This window comes from Amblyraja radiata, chromosome 27 (assembly GCF_010909765.2).
Source record: "Amblyraja radiata isolate CabotCenter1 chromosome 27, sAmbRad1.1.pri, whole genome shotgun sequence".
Lineage (NCBI taxonomy): Eukaryota > Metazoa > Chordata > Chondrichthyes > Rajiformes > Rajidae > Amblyraja > Amblyraja radiata.
The window spans coordinates 34,584,824-34,597,345 of record NC_045982.1 but is presented as its reverse complement, the minus strand read 5'-3'; the positions used below and the strand labels follow the sequence as shown (position 1 = coordinate 34,597,345).

General features: G+C 44.1%; 1 protein-coding gene across 1 annotated transcript in view; it reads left to right on the top strand.

Moving 5' to 3' along the window:
• Positions 1-206: 206 nt before the first annotated feature.
• The window catches only part of LOC116988613, a 57,185-nt gene continuing 44,869 nt past the window's right edge, over positions 207-12,522 (top strand). Inside the window, exon 1 of the mRNA XM_033045486.1 lies at positions 207-423. The gene's annotated coding sequence lies outside the window, so the exon portion shown is untranslated. The remainder of the gene's footprint in view (positions 424-12,522) is intronic.

The window sequence follows — 12,522 nt, the reverse complement described above, 5'->3', positions numbered from 1 at the left end:
TTCAAATCTGGCAGGGTAACTGAATAATGAATAAAGCTACTTGAGGTCCAGCAACATTATTTAAATTCTATTTAAATAGCTGAAAATATAAATATTGAGAGAATTAGTCTGGTAAAATTGACAGATTTCCAAGACTTGTTTGGTCAATAAAGCATTATTTTAGTGAGATGGATTATAGTGACGTCTGCATGTCAAGAACTGGATTACAGTCTGTTTCCTCTTGTGTTTGTTTACGTCAGATAAGCCGTGCAGTTACTAAGAGTGACACAGAAACATTAGGAGGTATGTGTACACAGTTGGAAGTCTCATTCCATTAACAGATTGAGAACTGAACCAAAGCTGCTCAGAACGAACATGTCTTGAAAATGAACAGACAAGATTTGCTCACACAAGATCTTCCCATTGCTCAACTGCGATCGAAAGGTAGGAATTCTTGTTTGTTTTATGAGTTTGCACATCCTCATAGTGCAAGTTTAGTTTATTGTCACATGTACCGAGGTACAGTGAAAAGCTTTTGTTGTGTGCCATCCAGCCAGCAGAAAGACAATACATGATTACAAGCCAGCCATTTACAGAGTGTAGGTACATGATCAGGGAATAATGTTTAGTGCAAGATAAAGCCAGCAAAGTCCAATCAAGGATAGTCTGAGGGTCACCAATGGGGTGGATAGTAGGTTGATAGTTTAAGGTTACAGGTAGAAATGTGGCATTGGTGATTTTCTTGTCTTTTGTTGTCCCCTTTTATCCTATTGTCATTGGCTTCTTCCTATAATGGCACCATATTAGTTACTGTATTAGTTACCAGCAGGGCAGTTGCAGTAAGTGAGACAGCTGGCACCTTGGCTGTCCCCAAAAGGACAATGAGTTTTTAGCTGGTATCCCATCCACAAAAGGGAGGCTGAGAACATGAAGCAAGGACATGAAATGTTCCAATATATAAAGTGCAAATCATTTCAAATGTTCTGCAAGTATTATTTCAATTGCAGTGTTTGCTGTATATTTAATTCACTTAAAGTGTTTACTGTATTTTAAATAAATCTGTTAATATTTTATCAGGTCTTATCATTGACACAAAATCAGCATTAAATCATTTAACAATAGACAATGATCAGATGATAAAATACTCATTTCTGTAGGAAGAAGATGACCATCATGATTTGTGAAGTTATTGATTAGTATTGCTTACTGACCATTGTGCAACATACTATTTCTAAGGATATGGATAGGACAGGTTTGGAGGGATATGAGCCAAATGTAGAGAGGTGGGATCAGTGTAGCTGGGACATGTTGGCGGGTGTGGACAAGTTGGCCCAAGGGGCTGTTTCAATGCTGTATCACTCTATGTAACAATAATAATAATAATAATAATAATAATAATAATAATAATAATAATAATAATAATAATAATAATAATAATAATAATAATAATAATAATAATAATAATAATAATATATTTTATTGTCACTGCACATAGGTGCAACGAGATTTGGTATGCAGCTTCCATCCGATGCCATAACTTAAACAACTAATAAAATTTAGATACCCAGAGAAACATGGTTTATGAAAAAAGAACAGTAAAACAGTCTAAAGTACAAATAGGTCTGTGCCGGGTCGATGTGCGACGTGACCATCCGAGGGAGACAGTTCATCCGAGGGAGACAGATGCTGGGGGTGGGGGAACTCAGCAGGACCGGTTCAGAGCAGCTATACCTCTGGGGATGAAGCTGTTCCTGAGTCTGGAGGTGCGGGCGTAGAAGGCCTTGTAACATCTGCCGGAAGGTAGGAGTTCGAACATACTATTACAAGGGTGTGAGGAGTCTTTGTGGATGCTGACGGCCTTCCTGAGGCACCATGTATAGTAGATGCCCTCCAAGGCTGGTGGCTGTGTCCCAATTATCTTCTGCGCTCTGTGGACGATGCGCTGAAGAGCTCTCCTCTCCGCCTCCGTGCAGCTGAGATACCACACAGAGATGCCATATGTTAGTATGCTCTCTGTGGTGCAGCGGTAGAAGGTTGCCAGCAGCTGTTGACGCAGACCAGTCTTTTTCAGTATTCTCAGGAAGAACAGTCATTGCTGTGCCTTCTTGACCAGCGCAGCGGTGTTTGTGGACCATGTGAGGTCCTCTGAAATGTGTGTGCCCAGAAACTTAAAGCTGGACACTCTCTCCACACTTTCCCCGTTGATAGAGATTGGGGCGTATTCTCCATTATGTGACCCCCTGAAGTCGATAATCAGCTCCTTGGTCTTGGAGGTGTTTAGGGACAAGTTGTTACGTGAGCACCAGTCCGCCAGATTCTGCACCTCCGCTCTGTATTTTGTTTCATCACCGTTGGTGATCAGCCCGATCACTGTTGTGTCGTCTGCAAACTTGACAATGGTGTTGGTGTCGACTGCAGGAACACGGCCGTGTCTGAAGAGGGAGTAGAGCATGGGGCTTAGTACACAACCCTGTGGTGTGCCAGTGCTCAGGGTGATAGTGGAGGACAGGTGCGGGCCCAGTCTCACTGCTTGCGGTCGCTCCGTCAGAAAATTCAGGATCCAGTCGCATGTCGGCGAGCTGAGGCCTAGCTGGTGGAGTTTGGTTGTGAGCTTGGTGGGGATGACCGTATTGAATGCAGAGCTATAGTCTATGAAGAGCACCCTCACGTACGTGCCCTGTCTTTCCAGGTGTCAGGACAGTGTGAAGAGCCAGAGAGATGGCATCCTCTGTGGATCTATTTGCCCTGTATGCAAATTGATGAGAGTCCAGTGAGGCAGGGATGCTGGATTTGATGTGTGAGAGGACCAGCCTTTCAAAGCACCTCATGGGTATTGGAGTTAGGGCAACCGGGCGGTAGTCGTTCAGGTTGGTGCAAATGCACACGTCTAAGACATCAGAGGAAGTTGAAGAAGAATTCAGAGCTACAAATATGGTGTCAAACCTGATCAAATAAACTTTTGTTATAATTTTCTATTAGGTTTATCCTTGCGAACTAGTGATTCTTTTTATGTGTAAATAGAAATACTATTCTTTTCAACTGTACTAAGCTTGTCCTATTTTATTTGTTACCATCTGCTTTAAAAAGGGGAAACTTGAAAATTAAGGGGGTGGGTGGGGGGGATTTGGAAACTTGGGATTTGGTGGATTGGGGAAAAGTCAAAATTAATGGAAATTACATTATCCCTCGCCTTTTCCTGGAAATGAGCATGAGGACTAGCACAAACCTTTTTCCCAAGGCTGAGAGGGTAAAGCTTTAAGGTAAGAGGAACAAAGTTTAGACGAGATGTACGGGACATATTTCTTTTAAACAGAGAGTTTCGAGTGCCAGGAGGGGTGGTGGAAGCATCTAAGTTAGTGGCATTTAAGAGGGAATGAAGGGCTATGGATCACATGGAGGCGGAGGAGATTAGTTTAATTTGCCATTGTGGACTGAAGGACCTGCTCCTGTGCTGTACTGTTCTATGTTCTATATCTACTGCTTCTTGTATGTCATGCCTAACATGTTCGTACCAAAGATCCTATAGCGGAGCAAGATAGGCTACTCCTGCGAAATGCAATGGGCTGACGTGTAGTACGCTACGGAGGGGATCCTGGGCATTTTTCCCCGCCCATTTTAGTAACCGGAACCTACCTGACCCGACCCGACTCGCAGTGTAATCCAAAGATCTTATAGCAGAGCTATAGGATCTTTGGTGTAATTCTGTTAGTTCACACTTCTGTTAATTCTTGTCAAGAATAACAATTGTCTTTTTTAATGTTTTTTAAATAATTTATTTTTAAATGGTTCATAGGCTGTGTTTGAGTTGATTTTGTATTAACCGGAATCTACCCGATCCGACCCGACTCGCAGGGTAATCAACGTTGCGGGGTAACAGTTTTTGTGCGTGATATAGGGTTAGATTCATAATTCTGTTAGTTCATAATTCTGTTAATTCTTGTTAAAGAATAAAATGTTTATAAATTTTGCATCTGGTAATTTTCTTTTTTAATGTTTTTTAAATCATTTCTTTTTAAATGGCTCATATGCTGCGTTTGAGTTGATTTTGTATTACACTTGCACTCTGTAATTCATTCATCTAATCACATTAATGTAATCACACTGTTCACATCTGCAGTATTTGGGAAATTAATAGCAATATGAAGATTCCAGTTGCTCTAGCCCTAGAATGTTACTTAATGTTTTTGTGCTTATTTTCTATTTTCTATGGAGTTGTTTCTCCGCAATAAAAAGGGGTCTGGTCTTCCCAATAGCCAGAGAGTGGAATGAGATCTGCCTGTGAGGTTATCTAATTGAAGAATTTCACAAAATTAACTTTGTTTTGAGCAAGATTTACAAAAGATGTATAACTTAAGGATGGTTTTATTCCATGAGCATACAACTGACTAGATTGTGCTGGAATGAACACACATACATGAATGTGATATAGATGTATATAATCATATAACACACACAATTATATTTCTTCTGATCTTATATCCAATGATGAAGTTTATTTCAGACTAGACAAGGGACATTAAATAATAAACATAAACATTGTAAACCTCCCCGCAACTTCACACACACTAGGCCCTATCCCACCCCTCAACTCCCCCCACCCCCCCCCCCCCCCGGCCCCCCGGCACTCCCTCGCCTCCCCCCACACTACAATGTCTCCCCCCCTCCTATGCTGTATTCCCTTAACACACCAGCCCACAACCCCACATCTCTTCCCATGCTCTCTGCACCCCGGCCCCTACCCCACCTCTCTCTCCCAAAAATCTTATAGCAGAGCTCCGCTATAAGATCTTTGCTCTCTCCCTCTCCCGGCCCTACCCAACCCTCCTGCGCCACCACTACCCCACTTGCACTACTCCCCCCCTCTCTCCCTGCTGCCCCGGGCCGCGCACCCCCTCTCCCCGCTGCCCCGGGCCGCGCACCCCCCTCACCCCGCCAAGGCCTCGGGCCTCCCCGCTGCCCCGGGCCTCGCATCCCCTCTCCCTGCCCAAGTCAAAGACCAAAGCGAAGATACGGGAGCGGGAGGCGGAAGCAAAGATCCGATCTTTGGCCGGAAGCAAGATGGTGGAACAAGATGGCGGAGCAGGATGGCGGAACAAGATGGCGGAGGCTGGTTGCTAAAATGGGTCCTATAATCGCCCATGAATCTGCCCATGACCGTACTACGTGTTTTGCGTAGGAGTAGGCCATCTTGCTCTGCTATAAGATCTTTGGTTCGTACCACTGTGCTAAAGTCCATTTTAGATTGTGTTAAAATATACGGAAGAGGTTGAACACTCACCTTTCTAACACATAATTGTAAGATAACCACTGAACCACTCCTGATTCTTGCATTCTTTTGTTTTAAATCATTTGTGGGGTGTTAGTTTGACAGGAAAGGTCAGGATTAGTTGTTTTGGAGATGACTAACTGCAGGATATCCTGTTACTTATTGGCAATATTTATATTCAAGCTACATCACCGGTCAATCATGATAGCCAGGATCTTAACAATAGGGCCTTGGCAATATTATTATAATTGAATATCAAATAATCTCTCTAGGTCATTGTCGACCACTTGTGTGGCATGAATATTGACCAACCTTGCTACATGCCAGCATTAACTAATTCATTTTCTGAGGAGTTGCAAACGCAATTAGCATAATGGGATCATTGAACATCCCCAATTATGATCTTATGAAAGAAGGAAGTTCAGGGATGAAGCGGTTATAGATGTGTTTAAGAAGGAACTGCAGATGCTGGAAAATCGAAGGTACACAAAAATGCTGGAGAAACTCAGCTGCTGCACCCGCTGAGTTTCTACAGCATTTTTGTGTACCAAGCAGTTCTAGATGGTTGGGCTAGGACACAATCCTGAAGATCCTGAGGCAGAGATGATGGAACTCAACAACTGCACTACCTTCCTTTGACCGATGGAACACTCCAACCATTAGAGTTTCCTTTTCTTTAAACAAAACTCTTAAAACACCTTTGCTCGGTCCTCCTTGGCCAACACGATCTCCCGGTTGCCAAACTTTAGATAGCTTTAGGTAGCTTTAAATCCCTTTCCCATTCCCACACTGACCTTTCCGGCCTGGCCTCCTCCATTGACAGAGTGAAGTAAAATGCAAATTGGAGGAACAGTACCTCATATTTTGTTTGGGCAGCTTGCAAGCCAATGGCATGAACTTTAGGCCATTTCTCTAACTTCAAGTAACCCAAGCATTCCCTCTCTGTCCGCCCCTCCCCCACCCTAGTCGTTGTACTAGTTTCACTGTCGTCCTGCTGAGTTTCACCGTTTGTTTCACCCGTTATGACCTTTCCCACAGTCAACAGTGGACCATTATGCATCCCACCTTTCCTTCCTTGATCCTCGTTGCTAGCTTTTATTTATCTTTTTTGCATATCTTTCATTAATTTGTTTTAAGTACCTTTTCGTATCTATGTTCCCTCGCCCCTGACTCTCACTCTGAAGAAGGGTCTCGACCCAAAACGTCACACATTCCTTTTCTCCAGAAATGCTGCCTGACCCGCTGAGTTACTCCAGCGTTTTGTGTCTATCTTCTTTTAAATCCCATTGTCTACAGTTGTATCAGATCTCTTTGATGTCACACTTGCTCAAATGCTGCCTTTATGTTTAGGACAGTTAACTAACTCCCTGCCTCAGAAACCCATCTCTGTTGGCCATGGTTGGGGCAGGGTTGTGAAGAAGCCTGGAGCAGAATGGTCACAGCAAAACCCAGAGCGGGCATTTATCAGTAAGCAAATTATTAGTGAATCAGTGTTATTTACAAGCATTATTCATTTCGCCATCCTTCATTTGCCTGAATGGTATCTGCTTTTTTTTTAATGAATAGGTCATATGTGGGCAATTTTTGTATTGTTGAGTGGATGTAACTATTAGAATTGTTCTCGAACAGTTTGATTACAGTCATAGAGTCATAGAGTCTGGAAACAGGCCATTCGGCCCAACCTGCCCACCCTGTCCAACTGGTCCCATCTGCTTGCATTCGGCCCATATGCCTCTTAACCTGTTCTACCCTAAGTATTTCTTAAACATTGCGATAGTCCCAGCCTCATCTACCTCCTCCGGCAGCTCGTTCCATACACCCACCACCCTAGGTGTAAAAAAGTTACCCCTCAGGTCTAGGTGTGGAATATAATGTCCAGTTCTGGAATATAGTGCAGGGGAAAAGATTTAATAAGAATATGAGGGGTAACTTTTTCACACAAAGGGTGGTGGGTGTATGGAACGAGTTGCCAGAGAAGGTAGTTGAGGCTGGGATTCTCCCATCGTTTATGAAACAGTTAGACAGGTGCATGGATAGGACAGGTTTGGAGGGTATGGACCAAGCGCAGGCAAGTGGGACAAGTGTAGCTGGGACGTTGCTGGACGGTGTGGGCAAGTTGGGCTGAAGGGCCTGTTTCCACACTGTATCACTCTATGACTCTAATATAAATTGTCAGCAATCCAGATGAGATGTTGTCTGGTCGCAGAGACTTCACTCAATCCAGTGTTCTTCGTCTTGCCTTACTGCCACTTGGAATTTATAGCATTTGCTGAAGAATGGTTTTTGTAATGGCGGAGAACAGAGGTTTTCTGGATAAATTTGATGCTAACTCTTCAGCCATGTATTCAGCATGTGCTGGGGTCAGCGTCTATATCTCTTGTTCCCCTTTCCCCTGACTAGTCTGAAGAAGGGTCTCGACCCAAAACGTCACCCATTCCTTCTCTCCAGAGATGCCGCCTGTCTTGCTGAGTTACTCCAGCATTTTGTGTCTATCTTCAACCACCTTGAATCTGTGGCTGCCCTGCAGCTTCCTCGTTTGTTAGCCTCTAATTGTCAAGCACAATGCACAACTGATGTAATGGACTGCAAAGGACAACAGAATGTAGGACTGTAGCACTTTGGTTGGATGCACTGATGCACAACTTCATTCTGTTGCTAAATGCATATGCAATACTTTGTTGCAGACTCATTAGACCAGCAACAAAATATTGGGCTTATATTCACTGGCATTTAGAAGGATGAGAGGGTATCATATAGAAAAATATAAAATTCCTAAGGGATTGGACAGGAAAAATGTTCCCAATGTTGGGGGAGTCCAGAACCAGAGGTCACAGTGTAAGAATAAGGGGTAGACCATTTAGGACTGAGATGAGGAAAAACTTTTTCACCCAGAGGGTTGTGAATCTGTAGAATTCTCTGCCACAGAAGGCAGTGGAGGTCAATTCACTGGATGTTTTCAAGAGAGGGTTGGACATAGTTCTTAGGGCTAATGTAATCAAGGGATATGGGGAATAAGCAGGAACGGGGTACTGATTTTGGATGATCAGCCATGATCACATTGAATGGCGGTGCTGGCTCGTAGGGCAGAATGGCCTGCTCCTGCACTTATTTTCAATGTTTCTATGTTTCCGTGATTGGCAATTGTCACTTGTGACTTTCATCACCAGTTTGCAAAGTAAGTTTTTAGGTATATATTTATTACTTAATGTAGTATTTGATTAAAGTTCTGATGTGCCTTCATGTGACTTCTCCTGTTATTTAAATTGACATACCAATAATCAATAGTAAATAGTGATTTATTTGTCACATCTGTAACTGCACATTGAAATTGGTTTTGCATATATAACACATGCGGGCATCGCCATTTTTGGCGCCATTATTCAAAGTCCAAAGTCTGGCCGTCTTTGTGTGCCGGGGGCACCCCCTGCAGCTGACGTTGAAGGCGCTGGGGACATTACCCCGGTTCACCCTCCTACAGGTCCACGCTCCTCACATCCCACGTCTCCAGCTCCCTCTGGTTACGCTGTCCGGTGAGCCTCCAGGCGGGATCCGGGCCCTGCCGACCTCCGAGCCTTCGAGCGAACTCCTGCCGTCTGACAAATCCTCCGGGCGGGAACCGCGGGAAGGCATCTGCTGCAAGGAACTTTTTACGGGTAGCGAGGGAAATCTGATCTTCAGCAGCCATCTTACCCTGTTCTTTCCTTGGGCAATGTCAAGTTACATTCAAACATTTAAAAAAAAATGTTACTGGCATTAATAATTTAATTTTTACATTACCACGTTTTGTACATGATTGAGAGGAAGGGGCGATTTTCAGCTCTGCCTTGTTCTTACTAATTCTGAAAGGTATGTTGAAAATGTCCCCCTTAATTAACATGCATGTTTGACACATTCCATTCACTGTCTAATCCTTCTAATCACATCCTTTCAAGCGGTGTAAAAGAGATGGCAGTGGAGTATTTCTGTGGTATTCCAGTTACTTAGTGATTGGTAACCACAACAGCAGAATGAAGGACATCCAGCAGGGAGAGCTATGCTCAAGTTCAAGGCTCCATTGACAAGTACACAATCGCTCATTTTACAAATTCAGTTTCAGTAGCTGATATCCTGGCTATTGAACATTTGCAAAATGTATTCCAGAAATGGACCTAAGGACTCAAATAGTTGGCTGCAGCTCCAGGGAAAGTGAAAATATTTGTTCTCATTTGTTTAGTTTAGTTTAATTTAGAAATATGGCTTGGAAATAGGCCCTTCGTCCCACAAGTCTGCGCCAACCAGCGATCCCTGCACACTAACCTTATCTTACACATACTAGGGGCAATTTACAATTATACCACCCTACAAACCTGTACATCTTTGGAATGTGGGAGGAAACCGGAGATCCCGGAGAATACCCACGCAGGTCAAGGGGAGAACGTACAAACGTACAAACAATGTACAGACAGCACCCATAGTCAGGATCGAACCTGGGTCTCTGGCACTGTAAGGCAGCAACATATCGCTGCGCCACCTGTTACCATTTGTTGTGGAACTGAATTTCGAAAGCAACTTTAAACCTAGTTAAATGTGACATTTCAAAGATAGAAGAGATCTGTTGCAGTGTTCTAGTGGCGGACATGATTAGGTGTTCATGTGCCAGTTTTTGATCAAAGCCAAAAGTGCTGGAGGAACGGATCAGGCAGTATCTGCGGTGGGAACGGACGAAGTTAGGGGTCGGGAACGTTTTCAGACTCGGTCTGAAGAAGGGTCCCAGCCAGAAACGTTGCCTGTCCATTGTCTCTGCAGATGCTGCCTGATTCACTTATTTCCTCCAGCACTTTGTTTTGCTGATGAAAAATACTCTTGTTTGTTTCAACATGACTCATGGGAAGTCTTCCATTGGAAGCCAAATTCCGGCAAATCGGAATGGCTGAGTGCAGGTGGGAGTGGATGTCAAATATCCCATGGCAATGCTTGTAGATGAGCATAAACATTGTCCTAGTTTCAATTTTAATTCGTCATTCAACAAACATAAACAGATACACACGTTGCCTATTTCCTTCGCTCCATAGATGCTGCTGCACCCGCTGAGTTTCTCCAGCATTTTGTGTACCTTCGATTTTCCAGCATCTGCAGTTCCTTCTTAAACATAAACAGATGACCTGGCCATTATCACAGTGTTTTTATGGGGGAACTGCTGTGATCAAATCCACTGCTGTATTTCTTGCATCAGAAGGAACTGCAGATGCTGGTTAACATTGAGTTAGATAGAGCTCTAGGGGCTAGTGGAATCAACAGCTATGGGGAGAAGGCAGGCACGGGTTATTGATTGGGGACGATCAGCCATGATCACAATGAATGGCGGTGCTGGCTCGATGGGCCGAATGGCCTCATCCTGCACCTATTTTCTATGTTTCTATGAAGTTAGACACAAAATGTGGGAATAACTCAACCAGTCAAACAGCATCTGTGGAGGAAAGGTGATGTTTCGGGTCGAGACGTTTCTTCAGGCTGAAGAAGGGTCTTGACCCAAGATGTCACCTATTCCTTTTCTCCACAGATGCTGCCTGACCCGCTGAGTTGCTCCAGCCTTTTGTGTCTATCTTTGGTGTATTTCTTGCATTGTATTAGCGATTGTACTTTAAGAAACTTCTCACTGAAGCTGGTGCTGTAATGTGAAACAAGCAAACACGACAGTGCCAGAACTCCATGGGTCAAGCAGCATATGTGGAGACAAAAGGTCAAAGATTCAGGTTGAGACCCTGCAACAGAACTGAGAGGGAAGAGGAAAAGTTGCCAATGTGAGTAGGTGTGGGACAGCAGCTGAGGGGATGATGGGCAGATGGAAACAGGTGGAGGAAGAGAATGAGAAGGGGGTGAACAAAGGTGTTTTCGTTTTGGAGTATTAGAGATAGAGCATGGAAACAGGCATTTGTGCCACCGAGACCACACTGACCAGCGATCACCCGTTCACACTAGTTCTATATTATCCCACGTTCTCACCACCTCCCTACACACCAAGGGTGAATTTGAGTGAGGCCAATTAACCTCCTTGTCTTCCGGATGTGGGAGGAAACCCAAGCAGTCGCAGGGTGAACTTGCAAACTCCACATGGACAACACTTGAGGCTAGGATCAAAACTTGCCTCACAGCACCAGAGACCCGGGTTTAATCCTGACTACAGGTGCTGTCTTGTATGGACTTTGTACGTTCTTCCCAAGGCCGCGTGGGTTTTCTCCGGGTGCTCCGGTTTCCTCCCACACTCCAAAGACGCGCAGGTTTGTAGGTTAATTGGCTTAGGTAAAGATTGGAAATTGTCCCTAATGTATAGAATAGTGCAGATGTACAGGGTTCGCTGGTCAGCGCAGACTCGGTGGGCTGTGGGGCCTGTTCCCACGCAGTTAACCTAAACAAAAGTATACTAAGAAAGAGAGAAGAAAACATAGGTGGACAGGTGAGTGCGTGAGGGAGACGAATACTGGGGTTGGAGCTTGTTGGATGTTTTTGTTTATTATATATTACCCATGTGTTGCATTTACAGGCCTGTTAAGCTGCTGAAAGTAAGAATTACATTGTTCCATTGTTGATACATAGATATAGACATAGACATAGAAAATAGGTGCAGGAGGCCATTCGGCCCTTCGAGCCAGCACCGCCATTCATTGTGATCATGGCTGATCGTCCCCTATCAATAACCCCTGCCTGCCTTCTCCCCATGTCCCTTGACTCCACAAGCCCCTAGAGCTCTATCTAACTCTCTCTTAAATCCAGATGACAACCAAAGACTCTTGACACCTGAGATAGGTAAATTCAATATTCAGCCATTGGGTTGCAAGCCCCCCAAGTGGAATATGCGATGTTGTTCTTCCTTTGTGCATTTGGCCTCTCTGTACAATTGGAGAAGTCAGTGTGGGAGGAGCATGAAGGAGAGTTGCAATGGAACGCCACCGAAAGCTTGGGACGGCTGTTGTGTGAATTGTTGACCGTGAAATGCATCAATATATCCCAGTCTGTGGACACTTGATTCAGGAGCTGAGAAGATATATCATATAATTATTAAATAATTATGGGCATGAACGAAAATGTTTACCTTAAATAGACATAAAATGCTGGAGTAACTCAGTGGGACCGGCAATAACTCTAGAGAGAAGGAATGGGTGACATTTTGGGTCGAGACCCTTCTTCAGAAGGTCTTAAGAGGTCTGAAGAAGGGTTTCGACACGAAACGTCACCCATTCCTTTGCTCCAGAGACCCGCTGAGTTACTCCAGCATTTTGTCTCTATCTTTGTTGTAAACC